This window comes from Heterocephalus glaber, unplaced genomic scaffold (genome assembly GCF_053883595.1).
Source record: "Heterocephalus glaber isolate CG9 unplaced genomic scaffold, H.glaber_assembly_v1.0 deba00000613, whole genome shotgun sequence".
In the NCBI taxonomy this organism is placed as follows: Eukaryota; Metazoa; Chordata; class Mammalia; order Rodentia; family Bathyergidae; genus Heterocephalus; species Heterocephalus glaber.
The window spans coordinates 1,524,986-1,539,183 of record NW_028258152.1 but is presented as its reverse complement, the minus strand read 5'-3'; the positions used below and the strand labels follow the sequence as shown (position 1 = coordinate 1,539,183).

The window sequence follows — 14,198 nt, the reverse complement described above, 5'->3', positions numbered from 1 at the left end:
TTTTTTTCAGAGAATTTCTTTATTCACAAAGTGCATTCTTTAGCTAGTTTCAAATAAAGTCTGATAAACTAGCCACTAGAAGTTCAGAAATGATTATATAGATGATAGCTACAAATACTAGTATTAATCTTTTAAAAATCAGTAAGCATAAAGAGTCATTAGGCCTTTACTCACATATTTTCAGCTTAAAGATCAGAGTGTCCTGGCTTCCACCAAAGTAGAAACTGCTCCTGCTTACCAACCATGGGTTAAGCTAAGGTTTTCATCTCTCTACCTTGATCACAAATAGAACCTTTCCTTGTCACTTATTAGCTTTGAAATACAAATTTCAATGAATGAATCAAAAAATAAAAATACATTTACATCAGTAAATTCAATTACTTAATACTGCAAAATATAAACTGATAATTTGAAATAGGAAAAGGTCCAAGGGTGGAGAGGTGGCGGGAGGGGAAGGGGAGAGGAAAGAAGGGAAAGGAAAAATTATGAGAAAAGAAAAAAAATAGAAATGAAGTCTATGTAAATAGGGAAGGGTGGAGGGGGTGAAGGCGCACAGGTAATGGGGAAAAAATAAGAACTAAGATACATCATGTACAGGTACAAGCACCCAATGATAAATATAAATGTATTGTATACCTAAAGCATACCAATTAATATATAAATAAAATACTGCAAAATATACTAGTTTTGTAAATACATCAAAACCAGTCACAATCTAAAAGACTTAAAGATGTATTTTTATTCATTTTAAATGAAAAAGACCTCATTTCCTGACAGGCAAGCTACCAAATAGTTTTAAAGAGTCTCATTTTCATTTTTCATGATCAATCTCTTCCCTGTTTGAAAATGGAATCTAAGAATTCTTTTAGATTGTTTTTATTTAGCTCACACATTGAAAATTCAGACAAGCACCTAAAGAGATCCACAGTGCAAAAAGAAAATACAGTATTTTAGAGGTCATTCTTTCCCAGTATAAATAGAGCTAAGGTTACTAAATACCAGATTTTATGTAAATATATAATTTCCTACTTTTCTTTCTGAAAGACAGCAGATAGAAAAATATTAACATTAGGTTTAGTGAGATTTATAGCTCATGTATTATAAGCTTTATTTTAACTGCAAAAATATTTTAGCCACATTTAGGGCAAAAATAAACTTACTGAGAATATAACTTCATTATTTCTAAAGGCTAGATGCAAGAATGCTGATTGTTTTCCTTGTAAATGGAATACATGCCAGAACACTTATGGCGGTCATTTGATAGGAATGAATACATTCAAAAAATAGTAGTTAATCTGTGGAGAATTCCGTATTTGCTTATTTCCTCCATTTGGTAAGGCTTTGGTATAGGTAATTCCCGGCACTTTCATCATTTATCTTTCTTCTTTGCTTCTTTCTTCTCATCCTTCTGTCTTCTCGTTTTTGCATTTGACATTCCTTCTTCACCTTCCTTCTGAGAATTATCAGTTATTTGATAGTCCTCAAGGAGTTTTTCTCCTGTTTGCTTTGCAGTTTTCTTCACCATTGTTTTGATACCAGTGTTGTCAATATTCTAGGCAGTTACGCCAACACTGATGGCAGAATCCGCTGCATGGTGTGTAGCTTCTCCTGCATTATGCCCATGTTTGTATCTGACAGTCTGTATGGTTTCCGCTGAAACATTGTCAACAAGGCATTTAGCTGCACATTCCAATCCCTGCCAGACAGGTGAAAATCCTTGAACACTACTTGCTGCAATAACCATAGCACCATCCAGGGTAGACTTTCCATCTTTGTCTCCTTTAAGAGATTCTGGAACGAGTTTGCTTCCATGCTTCTTAATGTGGGAGCTAATTGTTTTGCAACACAATTCGCTACAGTGCAAACTCCATCAACCAGGAACTGGCTGACTTCAGCTGCTCCTCCTGTAGCCTGCTTGGCTATATAAAGTCCCTTGCTGACAGCCAGACTAACTTCCACTGGTTTTTCCTCTGGCTGAATCCATTGTCAGAGGTTAGAAGCACCTTTTTGGATTGCTTTACCAGTAAATTCAGCACTTTTGACTAAGCCCCAACTCACCCAGGAAGCACCTGACAAAATGTTTTGAGCCACTTTCTCACTCCACTCAGGTAATTCTTTAGCTTTTTCTTCTGAAACTGGTTCACAGGGTACCATGTGACTCAGATTAATGTCTTCATTTGAAGTATCTTTAGTCTTTCTCTTATATTTTCCTTTATGATGCACGTCCTTGTTGCCTTGGCCTAATGAAGGGTCTAACTGACTCACATCACTACCAGAGGCTGCTTTCACTTGGTCAGAGGAGTATCTTGGTCTTTCAGGGATTTGAAATTCATTTTCTCCTTCTGCTCTGTTCCAGTTGGCCTGGAGTCGAAGGTCAGACATTTGTCTTAACAAATCCTCAGAGTTCTCTTGTCATCTTCTGGTAGCTCAGAGGAAAGACCAAGCCCACAAAGCATCCTGCTGCTTGTAAGATTGTATCAGAAAACATGTAGGCTCCCTCAGAACATTTGAGAACCGGAGATCTATCAGGAACCAGAGGATACAACCAGTCACAAACCTGAAGAAACCCAGGAGGACAGTTTAGAACTGTATCAAGGGAATCATCCAAGAACCTCACAATTCGAAGGTACCCAGGATATGAAGGTGCACTCACCTCCCCGGCAGGATTTCCAAAAAAATAAATCTGTACTCCATTTGGTATCGAAATCAATTCATCTGCATCCATCCCTAAGGTCTCGAGAGGAGGTGGCTGAGAATGAGTCCTATAGAAATCTTCTTCAACTGATGACATTTCCCCGGAATCTCTTCCAGAAGACACAGTGTAGTGACCCTCAACAGCCTGAGGAGTGTAAGCAGGAGGAGCTTCTGCTGGGCAGCATGGAGATGGTAAGGCCAGGGAAGAAGGTGCAGCAACAGGCCCTGAACTTGTAGTTGCAGCGTTTCCATTTAGTTCAGCATGCTGCAGAGGTGAAGTAGAGGGCTGAGGCCCTGGTGACTTTTCACATGTGTCTTTAGTGGAAATTCTGGATGTAACTTGGGTATCTCCCGAAGATCATTCCATAGGGAAGTGGCAAGACTTTTCTCTAGAATTTCTAACCTGGTGCATACATTCGATAGTGTTTCTTTCATTTTCTGTTGCATCTGTAGCAGATTCCCATGCAGGGCTTGTGTGTTGAGGCTCTGTGGATATAATGCTGATTCCCCTGAGCAGGTGTTCTATTCCTTACTTATAGTAGTTCTTTGCTTCTTCCTTCTGACCTAATTCATCTGTATTCAAACCTTTATCAACAAATAAAAAAGCATTCTTGTATGCTTCCCTGATAATCTTAATTTCAGCAGCTTCTCCATTTTGTGACTTTTGCTCCATTTCTGTCCCTTCCAGACTTGGCTGGCTCCGGTGCTGCCCCAAAGTCCCCAGCCCTGCCATGACGCTGAGGAGCCGTGGCTTCAGCGCCAGGGCTGCCCCACGGGCTCACACTCCGGCCGGTTCCCCTCTTCTTCTCTGGCCTTGCCGATTCTCCAGGCTCATCTAAATTTCACCCCTCTCAGGTCCCCTTTGATGTGACTCTTTGTGCCAATAATCTCTCAGGATAGCCTCCTACTGCAGCGCTGGAGCCAGGCTCTGGTTAATAAGATGCTCCCGTCAGATTTGGTGATTTGTTGAGGGCCAGCTGGGCAAACAGTTTTAATCAGAGCCTTCTATTCCCCCTGCTCCTTGGGATAGTCAGAAGAGAGAGCTCTAGCCAGGCTTTTCTTCCCCGAGGCAGCCTTGCTCGTACCAGCGTGCTCGGGGAGAGGAGAGAAGCCTGGTGGTGACCAGGTCAGTCGGCTCCCTTGGCCAGTTCCACGTCCCCACGACCCTCCTGCAGCTCACTCTGGAAGGTGTCACGAGATGCAGGGCACCTTCTGCTACCGTTTGGCACCAGGAAGAAAAAGGAGCAAGGTCAGAGACGCAGGCTGCCCTGTCTTGGACGCTTGGGGCCCCCCTCTCCTGGGAGCTGACCCTCTGGCTGCCCCTGCTGGTGGCTGCAGCCCCATTGCTACAGCGCACCTCACAGGTGTCAGGCCCACTGGTGACACACTGGGGAAGTGAGTTCTGGCTGCCATGAGGACATATCAAGCGTCATCCAACCCTTCTGAACCCCAGAAAGTCTAAAGGAAGAGTGGGAAATCCTGGGCCTGAGGCTTGCATTCCATTTGTTCAAAAGTCCTCATCCCAGAGCCTCAGAGCTCAACCTTATTTGGAAATAAAGTTGCCACAGAGAAGTTGGTTAAGACGAGCTCATTTGGGAGCAGTGATCCCTAATCCGATGCTCCTGGTGTCCTTATAAAAAGCAGACGTTTGGACAGCGACCTAACGGGAAGAGCCATGCGGAGAAGGAGCAGCGATCAGAATGAGACTTTGTAAGTCAAGAAAGGCCAGGGGCTGCCAGCAAAGCTTCAGAAAGGAAAAGAAATCAACCCCACAGTCACCTGCTCTCAGACTTCCAGCCTCCAGAACAGGGAAACAATGTATTTCTGGCTTTTTAGTGTTTTGGTGTTTTTTAAACTGTGGTTGTCGCTGTGTTGCCAACTCCTAGGATTAAGAGACCCTCCTGCCTCGACCTCTCAAAAACTGAGCCTACAGACAGATGCTACCACACCAGGCTTTTTTAGAGGGGCTGGAGATCAAACCTAGGGCCTTGGACTCCACCCCAAGCCCTAAATTTCTGTTGTTAAACCAACAGTTCTTTGGTATTCCTAGCAAACAAATACACCTGCTCTAGATGTTTTCTGGGCTTCTGGCCTTTTCAGAGCTTTCACTATCAATTAAATCAGTGCATGACAATTTGATTTGACTTTAGGACCCTTATTTCCCATTAGGCATCAGAGAGGGAAAATATTTATAGGAACAAACTCTGGGAAACACTATCCTAGGTTCCTCAGACCTATCTGTTAGAGGAGATGCTGTTTCAAAACAGCCTGGACGCCAGGCGTGTTGCTGCACGCCTGTAACCCCAGCCTTCTGGGAGGCTGAGGCAGGAGGATTGCAAGTTTGAACCCAGTCTGGGCAGTTTAGTGACTTAGCAAGAGCCTGTTTCAAAAAGGCCCGAGGCAAAGAGCAAAGGCCCTGAGTTCTTGTCCAGCACTACAAACAAACAAAAACAAAAAACAGCTTGGGCTGAGGGAGGGGATTCAGTGGGAGCGGTTTGCTACCCAGCGGGCACAAGGCGCAGAGAAAGCAGTCTGGGACTGGGTTGTGGCTCTTGGCACCCAAACCGCTCAGCTGCTCCGCACCTCGGGGCTGTCGGGCGGGAGCCTGCTGCGACCTCCTGGAAGCGGCCAGGCCGGCGCTTGGGGGACGGCGCTGGAGGCTGAGAAGAAACCAGGAGCGGAGTGGGGGTGGAGGGGGGGTGTCACTTCCCGAGGCCCACCGCAGGTCAGGGGTGGCTGAGGGGCTGGAGGAGTAGAGTGAGGGCTAAGGCGTGAGGGACACTAATTGTTCTGGACCAAGACCCCGCCCCCGGAAGCACCGACTGCTCCACCCCATTCCCTCCCAGCAACCCGCACCCCCCCTCAGGTGATCCGCCCCCCACCCAAGCCCCCTGGAGGGCCCCGGGCAGCGGGAAACCCGTGACCGTCTTTCTTACAGGTGCACCAGACCCATGCGTTATAAAGAGAAGAGCAGGCGGAGCTTGATGTGGCAGTGCTGCCACCCAATTCTTGAAATCCTCCCTGCCTCAGTTTCCACATCTGTACACCAAGGGTTGTCCATCCACCCAGATCTAGCATGGGGCAGGGTCCATTGCAGAAATTTTCTCAGAAAAGTTGGCTAACAAATTAGAAAGGGCAGCTGTGGCTCCTGGGAGCCGTTTGCTTCGCATTGAGCTCTGTGGGACGTTCGCGTTAGGCTCAGCTCCATGTTTTGGAAGGAGGGGAGAAAGGCGGGCCCTGCCCTTCCTTCTCTTCCAGAAGAGCCCACTGAGCATCGAGGGCTGGGAGTGTGGCTCGGGGCACAGTGCCTTCTCCCTTTGCCCCCATCTCACTTAGGCCTCAGAACAGACCCAGGTGGTGCGGGGTAAGCGTTCACCTGCCCGGCAGACGGGTCCATCACCCAGCCAAACTGTCATCAGCTGACTCGAACCCAGGCTCCTGGCTCCTGAGAGCCCCTTGCACCAGAAGGGTGACAACAGCAGCGGGAACAGTTCACCTCGGCTCCCCAGAGCACTTGAGCTGCTGGGAAATCCGGAGGAGAGGGGCCATTCGCATGCAGCCAATGGAAAGCGAGGCGCTGTAGCGGCAGCTGAGGGGCCTGGCCGCCAGGTCCGCCTTGTGGAAGGAGAGGCCCCATGCAGTGCACTCCGGCTCCCCTGGCCACCCGGGCCGAGCAGGAGCAGGCGTTCCGGACCCACTCTCTGGCGCCCCGGCAGTCCTGGGCGGGGGCAGCGCGTGCTAGAAGCTGAGAGGACCTGGGCTTCAGCAGAAGCCGCCCTGCTGCCAAAACCCAGCTGGGCCAGCTCCTTCCCATCAGGCCCTTGGCCTGCCCTGCAGGGCGCACAAAATCCGCAGCCTCGGGCAGGGCTGCAGCCCCGAGTCCAACACCAGCGCTGAAAATAATTTAAATTCTTTTAAAAGATCCAGTGGGTCAGAAGCTCATAATTAGCCTCACCCTTGGTTTCTTCCTATAACTCAGTTTAGACTTTTGTTTGTTTTCATTTTAATTGCTCACTGGGGGACTGAGGGCTAATGAAAGATTCCTTATGATTCCTTATGATTAGGACTGGTTCAGAAAACACACTACCAAAAAAAATAATTAAAAACAAAAGGACACACTACACCGAAGGGTTGGAAGTGTGTTTTCCAAAACTGGGTGCATCCTCCTCGAGACCAACATGTCAAGTGAAGAAAGTCAGGCACAGGAGCTTCAATATCGCATGGGTCCTCTTATAGAAGAGAAACCCAGTATGTAAATAAAGTGCAAAATAATAGGAAGAGAAACAGAGAGAAAAAAGTTAATGTAATCCAGCATGGAAAATATATCTAGAAGTGAGCCTTGATTTAGTGTAGTTGTCTTATGTGTTTTATATGTTTTTTGCCTTGTTAGTCTGAATGTTAAATCCGTATTTATGATAATCAACTTGATAAAGACATAAATAAATGAATCTGATGCTGGCAATTTTTTTTTTTTTTTTGGTACTGGGGATCGAACTTGGGTCCTTGTGCTTGCGAGGCAGGCTGCGGAACCACTGAGCTAAATCCCCAGCCCAGACAAATCTTTTAAAACCGAGGTAGAGGAGTAGAGGAAAAAGGATTGAAATGTGTTATGTGCAGGCGCCAATTCCCCACAGCGAACGCAGTCACTATGTCCTATAAGGTTATCGTCTGTCTACACAGGGGCCTGCCGATTCCATCGTAGTTTGAGTTGTTTTTAATTACAGAGAAAATAGGCTAAGATCATGTCAATACGTGAAGTATTATCTATCATTTTCTGTAAAAAGCCACGAGGTAAATATTTTTGGTTTTCAGACCACATGGTTTTTGTCACTCTGTCATTGTATACAAATAATTAAACAAATGGAAGTGGATGTGTTGCAATGACATTTTATTTCTGGGCACTAAAATTGAAATTCCATATAATTTTCACCTGTCAAAAATAGTATTTTTTTCAACCATTGAAAAATGTGCAAAACCTTCTTTGCCTACAGGTCAGGCAGATGGAGGCAGGGAAGATGGGGCCTGGGCCTGCCTAGCTCGATTCGTCAAAATTCGTCAAAATTGTTTTGGCACTGCCTAGTTAAGACAGAAGCCAGGGCAGGGAGGGTTTCTCCGCTTCCGGAAGTCGCATCCGCCCCTGGGAGACTGGACGCCAGAGGCACGGGGCTGGGGCGCTCTGGGGAGCCCAGCCTGCCCCGCCGTGTGCAGATTTGCTGCTGAAGCCAGGCTCAGACTCCCACGGCCCGAACAGCCCAGCCACAGGCCGGGGCCTGCTAATTACCCGGTCCTGGCTCTCTGCTTACTCAGGAAGGGGCCTGCCAGGAGCCAGCGTTCAGACTCCTGCTTAATCTTCGTCGTGTTATTTAACACAAAAAAACGGCTGCGTGCCCGGCTCGGCTGCCGGATCTGAACCTCTCATGGCCGCGGGTGACCTCGGTGAGCCAGTGCTTGCGGAGGGAGGATAACGCGCTCCGCAGCCTTTCGCTGTCCCCGCGCTGTGCCGCCTCACTCCGCCTGCCACCCAGTCCGCATGGCCGCGGGTAGACAGTGCTGGCCCTGTGCGAGGCAGGGGTTGCGAGGCCAGAGCAGACAGCCCTGGCCGGAGAGTCCTTCCGTCCAGCAGGAGGGTTGCTTCATCACCTATTGCTGTGCTACAAATACGTCCCAAACTGAGTGGCTTCAAACAACAGCAAGCACGATTCGCAACTAGAAGACGGCTTATCTGTTCCACAGCCTGGGCCTGGGCCTCCGCCGGGTGGTCCGACTCTGGCGCCTCCGCTGGGTGGACGGAACAGCTGGGTGCTGGCTGAGTTGATACCCTCTCCCTCCCCTCCCCCTCGTTTTCACGGCATTTGGCTTCAATGGGGCAAAAACAGTAGCCAGGCCCAGAACTCACAGGTCGCCTCTACCACTGCTCACCGGGCCAGCCCCGCCTGAAGGAGCCCAACAGCCTGCTCTCAGTCGGAGGAGGTAACAGGAAGGAGAGGGATCCGGGCAGCCGTCCCTGCAGACGCCCCGAGGGGATGGAGGGGACAGGGCTGGTGTCACAGCCAGCTGCTTCGCCCATTACCATCAGGACAGTGCTAGAGGGCACTCAGGAAACACTTATTTCTCTGCTGGTCCTCTTAATTTTGAAACGTAATATATTTTCAAAACTTTGTTCATTTACCAAAAAAACCCTACAATAATCTTAATGAAAAATTTAAGTTTCGATCACGTGTCTCACCAAACTCAAACAATTTTGCACATCAGTTTCTATTCATATGCATTCCTATTGCGTGTGTGTGTGTGTGTGTGTGTGTGTGTGTGTGGTGCTGGGTACTGTGCCCAGGGCCTCCCCAGTGAGCTACATCCTCAGTCCTTTTGTTATTTTTTGTTTTTATTTATTTATTTATTTATTTATTTTGGTACCAGGGATCGAACTCGGGACCTTGCGCTTTTGAGGCAGGCGCCGGAACCACTGAGCAAAATCCCCGGCCCTGTTATTTTTTTATTTTGAGACAAAATCTCACTAAGTTGCCCAGGCTGGGCTGGAACTTTCAATCTTCCTGCCTCAGCCTCCCAGAGTGCTGGGATTAGATGTATACACCACTATGCCCAATTACAAATGATAAACATAAATCTTCACTGTACAAGATTTGAGAAATAAGAGACCTTTTACAGTCCGCTCACATACAGTCTGTAATCAGCTATTTTAACTTATGGCAATACCCAATATTTTTTCCAGCTCTTGGCATACCTTTCCTAACCGGCCTTTTTAAATGATGACTATAACATTCCATTGTGTTGCTCTGCCACAATTCATGAGATCTTTCTCCACAAGGTCACCTAGGCGTTTCTGCTGTGAGACATTTTTTCCGTGTTTCGACACTGCTTTCCTGATCATTTTTTGACAATAGTCCAGTGATATTTCATCATGCTTATCTACCATCACCTATCAGAACATGTTCCCCTCACCTTGGACATTTTGCCGTGTGCGCAGACTGGGCCAGAATCAAAGCTGGCCACAGAGACACCTGCTGAGACCAGGATGGGCTGAATCTGTGCCCAGCCTTGGGGAGTGCTCAGTCTGGGGCCACTGTGGCTTCCGGAGGCTCCGGCTGGCCCTAGAATAGCTCGGTTAGTCCTGTTGAATAGTGACCCTCCATGGTCCTTATCAGCCAGTCACATGCACCACAGAGCTTTGTCCCACTCGACTATCCATTGTTAGTTTTAAAAACATTCCAGGGCTGAGGCTGTAGCTTAGTGGTACAGTGCTTCCCTGGCATGTCTGAGGCCCTGGGTTCAGTCCCCTGGATTGTTTTTATTAGACAGAGTTCAGGAAGTGGCCCTGCCTGGTATCTTCCCCTTGCCAGCCCACCATTATATTGACTTGCTGGGGCAGCTGTATCAATGCACCTCCAGCTCAGAGGCTTCAACAACTGGCTCTTACTCTCTGCCATGGTGGAAGTGGAAGTCTGAACGGGGCTGTTGGCAGAGCCATTGTTCTTGGCGCCTCCCTGAGTCTGGTGGTCCAGGTGTTCCTTGGCTTGTGGCCACATCACTCCCATCTCTGTCTCTTTGCTCATGTTACACCCTCTTCTGGGTGTCTCTCAAAAAGTCCCTGTGCTTTTCTCTTACAAGGACACTTGTGTTGGCCTGGAGGGCCTGTTGGATGGACCAGGTAACTGTACTTCTAAACCCTTCACTCAGCCACATGGGCAAGGACCTTTTCGCCCAGTAAGGAAACATTTACAATTTCTATGGATAGGGATTTGATGTCCTTGGGTGGCCACTATTAAACCTACCGGAATACTTAAAAAAACAAACTCAGTCCCTGTTGTTCAAGGAAGAGAACAGCATGTGTCTAGATTTCATGAATACAAAGAGCTAAGGTCAGAAAGGGGTGAGGCCGGGAGCAGCAGCTCCCTGAGTGCGGACTTAGATCGTCGGGCCGTGGAAGATGCTGCCCCACGGGCGCTGTCCACAGAAGTGTGTTCTCGGGGCCTGCAGAGTGCGAGCTCTGTCGCTCTCCCTTGCTGGGGGAGACGAGCTCCAAGACCACAGGGCTGCGCCTGCCTTGCCGTCTGCGGCAGCTGGAAGCCGTCTTGGCAGGCAGTGGGCCCGTGGGTGGCACATACGCCTGTGTTCGGGAGTGGAGATGGGCCCCCACGGGCAGCGGTGCTGCTGGAAAGTTTTTTCCGGGAAACCAAGATGCCTGGGTGGAAAGCCTGTCCGTGCGGTTGGCTGGGAGTCCAGGGTACCGGGAGGGAGGAGATGTTGACTTTCTCTAATCCTTCTCCTGAGCGTGAAACACACCCAAAAGGGCCCCACTGGCAGAGCGGAGTGTGCATTCACACACTTGCCTTACCCTGGGCTGCAGGCCTCTCCCTGACAGCTTGTGCTGTGACTTCCGAGGCAGGATCATGCTGTGTCCTGTGGAAATAACCCCGGGCCCTTCAGGACGATGGCTGTTCGCAGCCTGAGCCCCACTTCCTGGGCAGTGTGGCCTCTCATTTTATTTATTTGCAGGGCAAGTGTTGAGACAGAATCTTGTTATTTAGACCAGGCTGGCCTTGAACTCACTGTGTCGGCCAGGCTGGACTTGAATTTGTAGCAATCCTCCTGCCTCAGCCTCCTGAGTGCTGAGATTATACGTGTGCACTGACATGCCCCTCTACATCTCTCATTTTAATAGGTCATTTATTTATTCAATGTGCATTAAACTAAAAACTTCTATTTCAGGCCTTCTCTGTGCTGGGCACTGTAAGGCGTGATTGAAACATACAGTGAATGTTAAAGTTTTAAAAGTGATTTCAGTAAAAGACACATTGCCATGAATCTCCCTCAAAATACTTACGCTGGCTTCGAACATACTTATCCTGTGGCTCTTGTCACTTTCTGAAGCACTTCTGGAAGTCCTCTTTCGTGAGTGTCTTCAGTTGCACTGTTGAGGCCACCTCCATGTCCAGAATCAATTCAAGACATGCCATTTCATGGTCATCTTGACTTTGGGAGGAGCCAGAAGTTGCACAGGGCCAGATCCAGTGAATAATGTTGACGAGGACCCAGAGTCAGGTTTTTATGAGCTGCCTTTCTGTGGGATGGCGCTCTGCAGCTGCATTCACCAGACATGTTTCAGTCACACCTTGTGAAGACACTCAAAGACAGGATTTCCAGAATCGCTTCAGAAAGTGACAAGAACAATGGGATAAGGCAGCAGGTCCTTGCTGGGGACTTCAGGAGGTTCCTGTGGGTGTGGGCTCTGTAGGACGGCCTTGCTCTCTGACAGACAGCAGCTCAGCTGAAGGGCAGAGGAACTCCTACTCACAGAAACGCAAGACTTAGGTGTGTGCAACTCAAGAGGCAGGGGAGGACATTTGGAATCTTTCAGTGAGGAGCCCCTGAGCCCGAGGGGGACACCAAGGCCAAAGTCACAGAGGGTCTTACGCAGCACCCTCCTCCTGCCCGTGGGTCAGTGTGGGTGGGTCGGGCAGCACAGAGCCTACCTCGCCTGCCTCACAGGCTCAGACACGCTCCTAACACAACTGGTTGGCCACACAGCCCTCAGACACAAGTGCTATCAAGTCTCCATTTCGATGTTGCTTCTTAATCCAGAATCCAAATAACCACGACGCTCCTAGAGCCAGAACCCCTTCCTGCCCTGGACAGTGTGACTAGGAGGATGCTCCTCTGCAGTGTCACAGGGCCAGCAAGAAATAGCCAGTGCCCCACATGGCTCCATGGGTGACTTCCACCCAGCGTGACATCCGCCAGCCCCACTGCTTCTTCAGGGCCTGCTGGAGTGGTGTGGACAAACCCTGCTTGCGAGCATTTTTGTGCTGGGCGTATTCCACCGGAGCAGGATTCAATGAGACTGGTTCTGCGTCTCTGGGACTCAGCTAATTACAACACAGAGGCAACCCAGCCAGCCCACAGCCGACCCTGCCAGGCAGGCCCAGCCTTCTTGAATGTAGGTTGCCCATTTTGTGATGATCTGTCTGTTTCTAATCCCTGCCTGGCTTCTCCCTGCCACCCAGGACGCTTTGGGCTGCTCCTACCCTGTGTGCTCAGGGAATGCAAATGCATTCTGGAGATTAAGCAAAACATGCTTAAGAGGCAAATCTCTTAGAGGAAAGAAAGCCATCAACAGTGATGCAGTCTAGCCCTGATGACCTGCAGCTGTAGCCATGGCTGCATCCAGTAGGCAACCTGGAGGGTTCCACAGCTTAAGGTGCACCACCATGCTCTTCCTCGGGCAAATTATTCCTCCCTGTGTCCAGCCACAGGGTGTCAGGGACAAGCATGTCTAGGTGCCACATTCTGTGGTCTCTGCAGCCCACGTCTACCCACATTCACAAGCCCCTACTTCAGGGACGGCTTCATGGTTCTAGGTGGGACTGCCAAGGTTCCTCGGACTGAGAGAGGTGATACTGCGAGTCTGTGGCACTGATACCTACAGCATCAGTGGAGCAGCAGGGCCGGGCTGGCAGGGGCTCGGGGAGCTTCCGTTTTCTCTGAGTGCTCTGGAGGAGAGGTGGGAGGTGTTCCCACCCAGGCAGCCCAGGAGAGAACCCCCAGGAATCTCCCAACCCCAAGGGCCCACAATGGCTCCCTCTACTTCTCCCATTGCTGCTCTGCCCCTCCCCTTCCACCACTTGCAATGGCCCCAAAGGCCTGTCAAAGTCCTTCACCAGCAGCTCAGAATGTGACCTTACTGAGAGCAGGGTAGCTGCAGATACCGTTAGTTAAGAACAACTTAACTATTAACAATCGAAGAAGGGGAGCCCCAGACCCACAGAGACTGCTGTCCTTATAAGATGGCATTTGAGGACACGGACAGAAGAACAGCATGTGACGACCAGGGCAGAGGCAAAGGCAGACCAGAGTCACGAATTACAGCGAGAAAGCCCCAAGACCAAGAGGCAGCCAACAGGAGCACGGAAGAGAAAAGGATTCTCCACTGGTCTCCATGGCGGCCTGGCCCTGCTACACCTTGATTTCAGACTTCCGGCCTCCAAACCCTGAGAGAAGAAATGTCACTGGCAGCTCCCAGAGACTCGTTCATGCTCCCTGCTGCTTCCGTTAGGACACACCAAGGTTCATTTCCTGTGATGCTCAGGAAGCCTAGTGTTCAAACCCCTTGCGTGCCCTCCTTCCAAGGGCTCGCATCCCTGTGTTTACAGTTTTGTATTCTTCCCCTTAAAGGGTCCCCTACGTGGAATGAGTTTCGGATTCCACACAATCTAGATTTGGGGCAGCCCCGTCACCCCTATTCGGTGCTCTGAGGGCCTCAGCAGGGCAAGACCCTATCTGCTGAAGGGCTGCTGGGAGTCCCTGGCTCTGTGGGCAGCATGGTACACATGGGCAGGAGGCCCTGGAAACAGAGGCCATCTCCAGGTTATTTCCAACATTTGTAGGAGCACAAAGCTGAGCAGCCCAAACCCGACTTCTTTGTCTACATTCAGACTCGAAAGTACCGAGCAGAAAGACCTGCGGTGCGCACGCGCAGAGCTCCGAGGGCC

The 14,198-nt window shown here is 49.5% G+C and overlaps 1 pseudogene; it reads right to left on the bottom strand.

The window, feature by feature from the left end:
* Window positions 1-1,258: 1,258 nt before the first annotated feature.
* LOC101721605 (spartin pseudogene) lies at window positions 1,259-6,140 on the bottom strand (annotated as a pseudogene).
* Between the last annotated feature and the right edge of the window lie 8,058 nt (window positions 6,141-14,198).